Below are 10,338 nucleotides of genomic sequence, written 5' to 3'. Positions count from 1 at the left end.
TGGGATTCTCCAGGCAATAATACTGCAGTGGGTTGCTGTGCCCTCTTCCAGGGAATCTTCCTGACCCAGGGATCCAACCTGCGTCTCTTATAAGATCAAACCGCTTATCAAACCTCCTGCATTGGCAGGCAGGTTCTTTACCACTAGCGCCACCTGGGAAGACCAATATTGAAATAGAGGGCTGTAACAACTGGGCATGGCTGAAAATGTATGTAATTTGGCTTAATGTCTTTAAGGGAGCAGGAAAAGGGAGATTTGGAAGAATGCAGTTAGGGGGAATTATGGGGCCACATAAAAGCATTTCGTATGTGTACTCAAATATGTCCAGACTCGTCAGTACTGGGTTAAATGTATTTATTTGTTTAATTTCTATCTCCCTGTGCGAGCATCTATGCTTTCCTCCTTGGCGATGACGTCCCTGGTCAGGCATAATGCAGGCCTTTCATAAAGGCTGGTTGTGTGACTCAATGAATGGGCCTTGGTCTCCTGACCCTGGAATTCCAGGGGAGAGGAATTCAGAGTGGGGGTGGGGGTCCCCATTTCTGCCAGCTACTCGCTTGTGGCTATACTCGTTCTATTTTTCCCTCCGATGGGTCCAGGTTGGGGGTAAGGGAGGGAGTAAGGAGCCCGGCATGTGTTTAAAGGGAGCATCTTTCAGCCAATGGGAGCTCTACGGTGGGTGGGGCCGTGGTGGGGGTAGTGCTGGTGAGACCACCTGAGGGGGGCGCAGACCAGGCCCGGGAGGAGGAGAAACACGTGTGTGGGGGAGGGGGGAGGGGGGAGGTGTGGGGGAGGGGGAGGTGTGGGGGGGGGAGGTGTGGGGGGGGTGTGGGGGTGGGGGCACAGGTCCCTTCCTTCTTATCCCGCTCCATTTTCTTCATTTCTCCCGAAAGCCAGGGCTGCAGAGCAAAGGGAATGACAGCATGCCATGAGCATGGAGGCCCAGGCGGAGGTTCACAGATGGTTTGTCCAGAGCCCAAGGTCGGGGGCCGCGGTGGGGAGAGCGCCCCTCTGCCCTGCCAGCTCCAAAGCCACGTCCATCAGCCTGGACGCCCGAGGAGTGGGGACGAAGGAAGAGATGGCGCCCCTGATTGATGACTTCTTCAGACACATAGGACCTTCCTCTCTCCTTCTGAGCGGCTCCAGAGCTGTCGGCCCTCAAGGCGTTTCTTCTTTGAAATCAAATTCCTCTCTGGGTTTCTCTCTCTCTCTCACACACACACACACACACACACAAATCCTCGAGGCTCTCTTCATTTCCCACAAACCATTATTTTTCTTGCCCTTGTGGCTTCCGTCCCTCAGGGAGCTACTCTGACCACCCCCAGGGGTTCCTGTTCCTTCACCAGGAGGTAAACTTCGTGCGCAGTGGACACCCTCCTGGTGACGGCTCTGGTGATCAAGCGGGGCCCGGCCAGGGAAGGCGAGGGGCCCAGAAATGCCATCCCCACCCGGGGAGCCCCTGCCATGTCGTCTCAGGAGCCCCCGGAGGGCGGCCCTCTCCCCACTTCCTGGGTCCACTGGTTTCCCTCTCGAGCAACATGGCCGCCCGGGAGGGACCACCGCCACATCCGGGGACGCAGACGCGGTGGATGCTGGTCCCTCCCGAAGCCGGCTTCCTGCTCCAGAGAGGCTGGGGCTGCTGAGGCCAGGACTGAGGCATGTGATCCTACAAGAGGTATTTTTAGCTTTCTCATTAACCGAGTGCTTTCAAATTAGCCTTCTATTAACCTCAAAGGAAAATGAAAGTGTTTTTTTTTTTTCTTCCTTCCCAGAGTAAGTCTCTCCTGCAGAACAGCAAGGTTTCCATGATTAACGTTTCATGCGCCTTGAAGCTCTAATGAAGTTGGCTTCTCTAATATCGAACTTGATGGAATAATTGGTCCACGGTCTCTGCAATGGCGAGGGAGATGCTGCCACGCAGGGCAAATTGGTCTTCTCCTTCTCATCTCAAACATGCTTTGTTTCTGCCTCCCCTTTCCTCCCCCCAGAGACGCCCCCATCACCACCCGCACTCGGGAAGGGTCCACGTGATCGACCCTCCCTTTCAGTCTCATCTGAGAAGTCGCTGCCTGTTCTGCGTTGCTGATCCCAGACTGACACTTGGACACAGCTGCTGTCTGAAGCACTGTCTGGTCCTCGAGCCTCGTGGCCCGGGTCACAGAGGAGGCCTCTTGACTTTGGCGGTGTCCCTTCAAGTGGGCTTTTGCACGCCCCTGGCTGGAGAGGGGAATAGCTTTGCGATTTCTCAGCACTGTCTGGTAGCACGTCCAAAGAAAGAGGCTGATTCAGTTTTTACTTTCCACTGCAGAGGCGGGAGGAATCTGCCCGCCCAGGGTTACCGGTCAGCAGGTCTCTGGCTCAGGGAAGGCAAAGATGGGCTGGCAGGAGGGGGACGTGCAGCTCACCATCTGGGAGGACACTGTGTATGGGAGTGGGTGGGCGTCTGCCAACAGACAGGAGGGAGCCGCCTGGACACTCGCTCTCCCCAGGACACCGAAAGAGATGGTGGGGCTGCTTCTGAAGGACTTGGGTCAAAGGCTGAATCTTTCATCAGTTGGTCCAGCCTGTTGGTGACTCCCTAGGGCTTGACACCTCTCTGTCTCCCTCATCCCCTGTTTTCCCAGCCCCCTCCTCCCCCTGAGTCCTCACCACTGATTACCGCTCCCCCTCCACACCCCCCAGTCTTTGCCTCTTTCCTTCTCCCTCCATTCCTGGGTCTGCGCTTCCTAAAGCTATCATCAAAGAAGGGCTCTGGGCTTCTCAACCAAAAGTCTCTTAGGGAGACCATTTGCTTCTTGTTGGCATTATGGTGCATGTGTGAGCAGTTGCTCGGCCAAGGGGGCCAGGCCAAGAACAGCTTGGTGAAGAGCTGTCTGTCTTACATGAGGGATGCTCCTTGGTCCTAAAGACCTGCATCTCACAAGGAGGGGGCTCCTCCCTGGGAACTCCCATTCACCCTCTCTCATTATCCCAGAGGAGAGTCTGTCCTCCCCAAGTGGCTCGCCCGCCCTCCTCTAGATGTGACCAAGTTCCTGGGGTCCCTGAGAAAAGGCAGCAGGCCCACGATCTAAAAGACCAGAGAGAAGGAAGTGCCCTGGTGGTCCAGTGGTTAGGACTTGGCGCTTTCACTGGGATTCTATCCCTGGCTGGGGAACTAAGATCCCGAAAGTTGTGTAGTCCAGTTGAAAAAAAAAAAAGACCAGAGGGTCACGTGTACACGGATGACCCACACGCCTACAGCTCCTGCCCCGCATATCCTCTGCCATCCCCACCTGAAGGTCCCCCTCCCACTGCACAGTTGAGACGTCAGAAGGTAAATTCATCCATCATCCCACTGTCAAACTTCTTCCTTCTTATGTCTGACCTGGTTAGTGGTGTCCATCACCCATCACCCACACCAGGAATACAGGACTCATAGATTCTTCCACATCCCACCAGTCACCAAGTCCTGTCCATACTCACCCAGTGGGCCCTTCTGCCCTCTATCCCTCCATCTTGCAGCCACTCGGGGTCTCAGAGCTTTGCCATGGTCCTTCAGCTTGTGGTGCTGCTACAAATCTTCTAAGTTCACTTCCCTTTCTGCAGCCAGAGTGCTTGTCCTAAAACGTGCTGGTGGTTATGCTGCTCCCCTGCTACTACTTTCAATGGCTCCCAGTTACCTTCACTGAAAGCCCATATTCCTCGAATGATATCATTTTCCCAGGAGTGGGACCAGACCATTGATTCAGCTTTATCCCTGGCCACTCTCCCACTACAAACCTCTGTCCAGACAGACCCAACCAACTGCACGTCCCTGGAAATCCCTGGCCACTTCACATCTGTGGTCTTTATGTATGGTGTTGCCTTTGACTGGCATGCTCTTTCCTCCTGGCCATCTAGTGAACTACTGATCCTACAAAACCCCTTCAAGTGAACCCTCTTCTGGGAAGCTGTTACAGCTGGGAAGTTCTTCACATTGTCTATTAGAATCCCTTCCTGTTCCACCTGATTTTCCCCAGATCTCACTGTTGTCTACACTAAAGTTCTCTGGAAAGGTGAGCTCGGGAAGAACGTTCTCTAGGTGTTTTCCATACCGAGGTCAATACTAACATTCTGTAGTTTCAATAAAGGGTCTGTCATCCTCCAAGTCTTTGCAGACATAGCCAAACTGCCTTCATTTTACCCTCCTTATTTTCTCCCTCCTTCTTCCCTCTTAACTGCTTTCTCTTTATTGCATCTTCTTAGAATGAAGCCCTGTGCAGGGCACTGGTCTTAGAGTTTGATTTTAACTTCCTAAACCAGAGCTTCATGTGGTCCCTTCCTCCTTTGCTGCTTCCTCTTCTTCCTCTGTCTCCTCCTCCTCCAGTGATGATGATAGTGACATTTTTCTTCTCCCCTTGGTCTGCAGACCCTTGTGCCTGGGAGTATGGACATCATCCTGTTATTTGAGAGCTTCTCTCAAGTCCCACATAACCACCCGGTTGCATCTCCCAGCCCTTGGTCCCTCCAGCTCCTTAGCATCTCCACCAGAGATGGGGTGGGAAGGAAGAGGACAGAACTCAGTTTTACTCCTGTTACAATTCAGGCCAAAGGTAGGGAGGGGAGGACACTGATCCTATTGGGCACCAGGAGGTGGGAAGATTTTCACTTCTCACTTCCCCATTTGACCTGGTACCTTCCTCACTCCCCCAACCGGTCCACACCATGAGTCCACCTGGGCCAGCAGCAACACAGGTAAGGCTTCTTTTGAAGGAGGCTCAGACACAAAAATTTAGTCTTAAAGTCAGGTAGGGGGTAATTAGTTACATTTCCAAAGAATTCTTACCTTTCTGAAGGCTCTGCAGCAGGGGGCCCTTAATTAGCCCGCTCCCCTGGAGTGTTGACAACAGAGCTGGCCAGCTGGGCCAAGCTCCACTCCTGTGGGCGCCTGGCCCCCAACCAGCTTATTTTCCTTCCTTTGCTATCTTTATGTCTTTTTTGATTTTAATTAAGTTCTTTATTATCATACTTGCTCTTTGAGGTAGGGGAGGAGTCTGCCTTGGTTTTCCTCATTTCACAGATGTAGAAAACCAGGGTTACAACTGCACAGCCAGAGCACAGAGGAAACCAGACCCAAGGGGAAGCCAGAACTCCTGGTTCTGTCCAATAGGCCCAATCCTTTTCTTCCCTAACCAGAGAATCTGTTATATTTGGGGAGCTGATAAAACCAGCTAAAACCCCCATTTTCTGGTTTTCCGAGCAGCTAGGCACAACCACAGGACCAAATTCTGTTCATGGGATGTAAGTGGTTATGTTCAATGGGATGTCTGGGCAGGAGGCTCAAGGGAAGCTGGCTCAGCTGAAAGGCATACTACCCTTTGATGCCTTTCCCACTCTTTCCTACCCTTCTGCCTGGAAAGTGATGTCTGGAGCTCCAGCAGCCACATTGGGCCAAGTCAGAGCCTTGAAATGGAAGCTGTGTGCTAGGCTAGCAGAAGCAGAAAGACAGAGGGTGTCTAAGTTCAGATAACCACTGAGTTGCCTGATCCTAGCTAATAAGTTAAGTTTAGTGGCTCTCATCTTTAGGATTATACCACACCCACAGCTTGGAGAGAAACAGATGGGATAGAGCTGTCTGTATTTGTATCCAAGTTATGCTGCTGTTCACTCACTAAGTTGTGTCTGATGCTTTGCAACCCCATGGACTGCAGCACACCAGGCTTCCCTGTCCTTCACTATCTCCGGGAGTTTGCTCAAACTTATATCCATTGAATCCGTGATGCCATCAAAAACGATCTCCTCCTCTGTTGCCCCCTTCTCCTCCTGCCCTCATTCCTTCTTTCCCAGCATCAGGATCTTTTCCAATGAGTCAGCTCTTCACATCAGGTAGCCAAAGTATTGGAGCTTCAGCATCAGTCCTTCCAATGAATATTCAGGGTTGATTTCCCTTAGGATTGACTGGTTTGATCTGCTTTCTGTCCGAGGGACTCTCAAGCCTTCTCCAGCACCACAATTCGAAAGCATCAATTCTTTGGCACTTAAGTTATAACTTTCCTCAAATTCTGTGTCTTTCACCCTCAAACTCACCTTCCCCTTGTGGGTCCAAGAGCGTGAGCATCCCTTAAAAAGGGAGGTCCAAGTCTCTTCTGGGACCACATCACTCAGCAAGAAGCACTGAGCTACCAGCTACCACACTGGGAAGTGGATACGTGCCGCAAGGAGATCAAGACGAGTGGCATTTCGTGACTGGCTCTCCTCTGAGGCCACGCCCACTCAGCCAAGCTCCACCCTCCACGTGCCCTTGGCTCCCACCACTTTTCCAGGTACCCACCTCCACTTAGATGGGTCCCCAGAGATGAGTCACTTGGCTCTTACAGGTCTGCTGACCCTTGGAATCATCTCAGGCTCTGTCGTGCGTTTTCACCTGTGCAGATTTCGCTTCTGCTCTCTGGCCAGCACGACTCTAGGTACATCTCTTCCCATTCCCGACCTTCTCTCTTTGCTCACCATCAGAGAAATGAGTTGGATTGATCTCCAAGACCCCTCCCAGTTTCCAATCACCGAGATGGAATGAGGTCAGACAGGGAAAGCCACCAACCGTAATAGTTTTCAGCTGAGACTCTGACCCGCCAAGCATAGGGCTCCCATATCAGTGCTGGCAGCTGCAGAGAGGCAGGTAGGCGGTAAGCTCTCCTTCTCTCTAAAGAATCTTTCCTTGATTCACTGCCAGGTGACCCGTCTCGTGGGAGCCCGAGTAGAGAGGAGGGGGCGGTGGGCCAGCTGGCTCCACTCCCCACCTCCTGTTACGAAGGCAGCAGGGCAGGAGAGCCACGGAACAGTTGGTTTCAACCCTGAAGATGTCTTCCTGAACTTTTTCGCTGGCAAACGGTGTTAACAGCCCTCTGAGGGGCCCGGAAAGAGGGATTTGAAGGCTCCGCATCCATTAGAAAAAGCCGCATGAGCGGAGATGGTCGCCGTGGCTGGGGCTCTGAATAGCCCTCGGTGGGACTGCCAGCTTCCTGATTTCCTGGCCTTCCTGGATGGACTTCTCCACCGGCTTCAGCATCGATATTTGTGGGCTTGCCTTGCCCTCTGGGACCTGCTGATGTTGCTTGTGGTTTTTGATCTATTTGTTCTTTTCAAGTGATTCCGGCGTTCCTACTCTTGTCTTGCCACCTCTTCCCTCTAGCCTGCGGTTAGTCCTGCCTCTCATGGGTGGGGGATTAGACCCCTCCCACATCCGGAGCAGTGAAAGGCAGGCTGGGACACCATCCTTGTGTCTCCATCACGGAACATTAATGCAAGCAGTGGACCACGTCCCTGGGTTGCCGAGTTGCTGTCCAGTGGCCTGTTTTGTAGAAAATGTCTGATCTTAGTTCAAAGATCCAGGGGAGAATATGTGGTCCAGGGTCCCAGTTCCAGCCCCACCCCACCGGTCACAACCTTGCCCCATCTTCTGAGGATATCTCTTGGTGCTCCTTTCCTATTGGTGGATCTTTTCCCTCTTGAAAATTTCTAGAGGAAACTCAGATGTCCCCCTTGGAAATGCTTTCTGTCACGTCTCAGAGTTCCTCAAAATGGAGGAGTTTTTTTAAAAATAAAAAATCATGCAGGGATTTCTCTAGCAGTCCAGTGGTTAAGAATCCACCTTCCACTGCAGAGGACGCAGGTTCCATCCCTGGTCAGGGAACTGAGATCTCACATGCTGCAGGGCAACCAAGCCTGACAGCTGCAACTAGAGAAAGCCTATGTACTGCAACCAAGAGCCAGTGCAGCCAAAGATAAAATAAATAAATGTAAAGCAATAAAAATCATGCAGCAGTAGGAACCCCAGAGGTAATCTGGTGTGACTCCCTCCTTTTACAAACGTGAAAGGCTCAGAGAGGGGGCGAGCTGGGCCCAGAGTTGCACAGCCTGCTCTGGAGCTGGGATTAGAACACGTGTTTTCCCAGCTCCTGGGCCACCCCACCCTGGTTGTCGGGTGATGGGCTCCAGGCAGCTCAAGGCCTGGCTGGAGGGAGCAGGAGGGTCGGGCAGCCCTGCTGCTCCTCCGTGAAAACTCCAGGCTCTAATCAGATCGTGCTGCTCACGCTTAGCTGCTCAGTCGTGTCTCACTCTTTGCGACCCCACGGACCGTAGCCCGCCAGGCTCCTCTGTCCATGGGATTTTCCCGGCAACGATACTGGAGGGGGTTGCCATGCCGTCCTCCAGGGGACCTTCCAGATCCAGGGGTAAAACCCACGTCTCCTGCATCTCCTGCATTGCAGATGGGTTCTTTACCCCTGAGCCACTAGGGAATCATTTCAAACCAGTAGTTCTGCCACGGCTATAGGGATCCTCTGAGCTTCCATCTAGGAAATTTCTATCTGTGCTTGACCTTTAAGGAGTTATCCAGCTAAGAAATTCTTCCATGGGGATCTTAGGCTCAGCTTCGGTACTTACGAACTAAGGACCCGGGCTTTGTGAATGTATCATGTGATCTGTGGCCGTGCTGAGCAGTGTGAGAGCTGGAGAGTTTCTGAGTGAAACCACCACGTGGTTGGATGGGATCACCGCAGAGTCTAGAGAAGAAGGGGCAGGGGGCACTTTGGGCTGGAAATTGGGGGTGGGGTCAGGACCATCCGCCTGCAGAGGCTGGTCTTCCAGGTTGCTCCCGAGGGTCCTCACCCCTCAGTCCTGGGGCACAAAGACTCAATCAGAAGCAGAAGAGTGGGTTTTATACACGACTATGACTGGCTTTGAGAATGGAGAGAACTATTTCTGCACCAAATAGAACAATTCATGGGTCAAGGGGAAACTGGGAAGATGGGAGATGGAGGGTCCTTCTGTGCCATCATCCACATGGGCATCTCACGCTGTCACTCAGGACCTTGATCGCCACCTTGGACATGAGTGCCAGGCGTGATGCTCACAATTTTCCAAAGACACATGCAAAGACTCAGGAGATTCCCCAGTCATCTTCAAGCCGGAACACAAAAACACCACCCCATAGCAGGTCACTCAGGCTCACCATCGGATCCAGCTTTATGCTCAGCTCAAAGAGAGAGGAGAGTAATTAGTCTTTCTTGAGTTCTTTCAATACAGTGACAAAAAAATAATAATTCTCTAAAATAAATCTCTAGGACTGGAGAGGCGACAGAACAAGCTACATTGTTTGTCCCTCTTCAATTCACTACAACTAATAATAACAGCAAAGAATACAACTGACTTAGAAATTCTTTGTGCTCTTTCATACCGCAGCAAAATAAGTCTGGGAAAATGATGGGGTGGTTGCGGGCACCCACGTATGCAGGAGTGCACCTGCACACCTATTGTCTACTCTCGAGAGCCCTGCGGTGTTTTTGGCAGTAGCAGAGACAATACGTAAGCCCACTTGAAATCAGCTCAATGGAAATTGCAGGAGTGGAGGGTGATAACTCGCTTCCTGGGTGTCCAGACCAGACCTGTTGTCTTTTCAAAGCAGAAATGTGATCCAGCGTGGAGCCACCACTTGAAATTTCTTCTCCATTTGCAAGTCCCTAGACTCAGGTTGGAGTAGACACCTGTCAGTAACACATCCGTGAATCTGGAGTTCAAGGGCTACCTGTCTGGGAGCCTGAGCCTGCTGTGGATGGAGATGGGGGTGGGGGGGAGCTGGGCTATGGAAATAGTTGTTTCTGAGTTGTGTGATAGACTTAGGGATGGGCAGTGGCAGAGGTGGGGCAAGATCGATGAACAGAGAAGGGGGTCCAAGAGAGCTGAGTGTTCAAGAGAGAAGAAAACTCGGAGATACAGGAAGATCAGAGAAGTAGGAATGGGAACAGCAATACAGAAGGTTTGAAAAACCAAAGAAGATTATAAATCAGGATGCATTTAAGGGTGGCTGCAGAGCATTGGGGAATGAAGAACAGAGTGAGATTTGGGTGGAGGGAGGTCAGCTTACCAAGACGTGAGACCAGGGGGCTAGTCCCTGAAGGTTTTATCTCTGGGCTGAGCGGAGACTGCTGGAGAGAGAGCAGACACTGGAATGGGAAGGACAGGGACCTCTCCCATGGAACCATGGGGCAAGCTTTCCATTCAGAGATGATAATGAGGCACGTTTGCTGTGATGGTGGGGATGGTGGTAGGTGGTGGAGATAGAAAACTCAGTAGGCATCCACAGGACACACACAGTAGGCACTCAATAAGTGCCCAAAGAAATTTATGAAAACACGGCAGTAGACACAATAGTACCAGCTTTGCACTACTAGCTGTAGCTTAATGGCAGCTATTCCAGAGAGTTACAACCGTGATAAAATCAACCAGGGCTGCCAAATGGCTTGGAAGAGTCAGTGCTCTCAGGTCTGGGGCTCATGCGGGGAGGAGGATGTGCACCCCAACCAGAGATGACCTCAGTGG

The 10,338-nt window shown here is 52.0% G+C and overlaps 1 long non-coding RNA gene across 1 annotated transcript; it reads left to right on the top strand.

Annotated features, from left to right (window-relative positions):
* Positions 1-1,621: 1,621 nt before the first annotated feature.
* LOC145540948 (uncharacterized) lies at positions 1,622-7,794 on the top strand. The gene is made up of 2 exons (XR_014078659.1): positions 1,622-1,678; positions 1,776-7,794. It is a non-coding gene; the product is annotated as an uncharacterized LOC145540948 (long non-coding RNA).
* The last annotated feature ends 2,544 nt before the right edge of the window (positions 7,795-10,338 follow it).

The sequence above is a fragment of the Giraffa tippelskirchi genome, chromosome 3 (genome assembly GCF_054371585.1).
Source record: "Giraffa tippelskirchi isolate mGirTip1 chromosome 3, T2T-mGirTip1v1.2.pri, whole genome shotgun sequence".
Taxonomy (NCBI): domain Eukaryota; kingdom Metazoa; phylum Chordata; class Mammalia; order Artiodactyla; family Giraffidae; genus Giraffa; species Giraffa tippelskirchi.
This window is presented reverse-complemented; position numbering and strand designations above follow the sequence as displayed.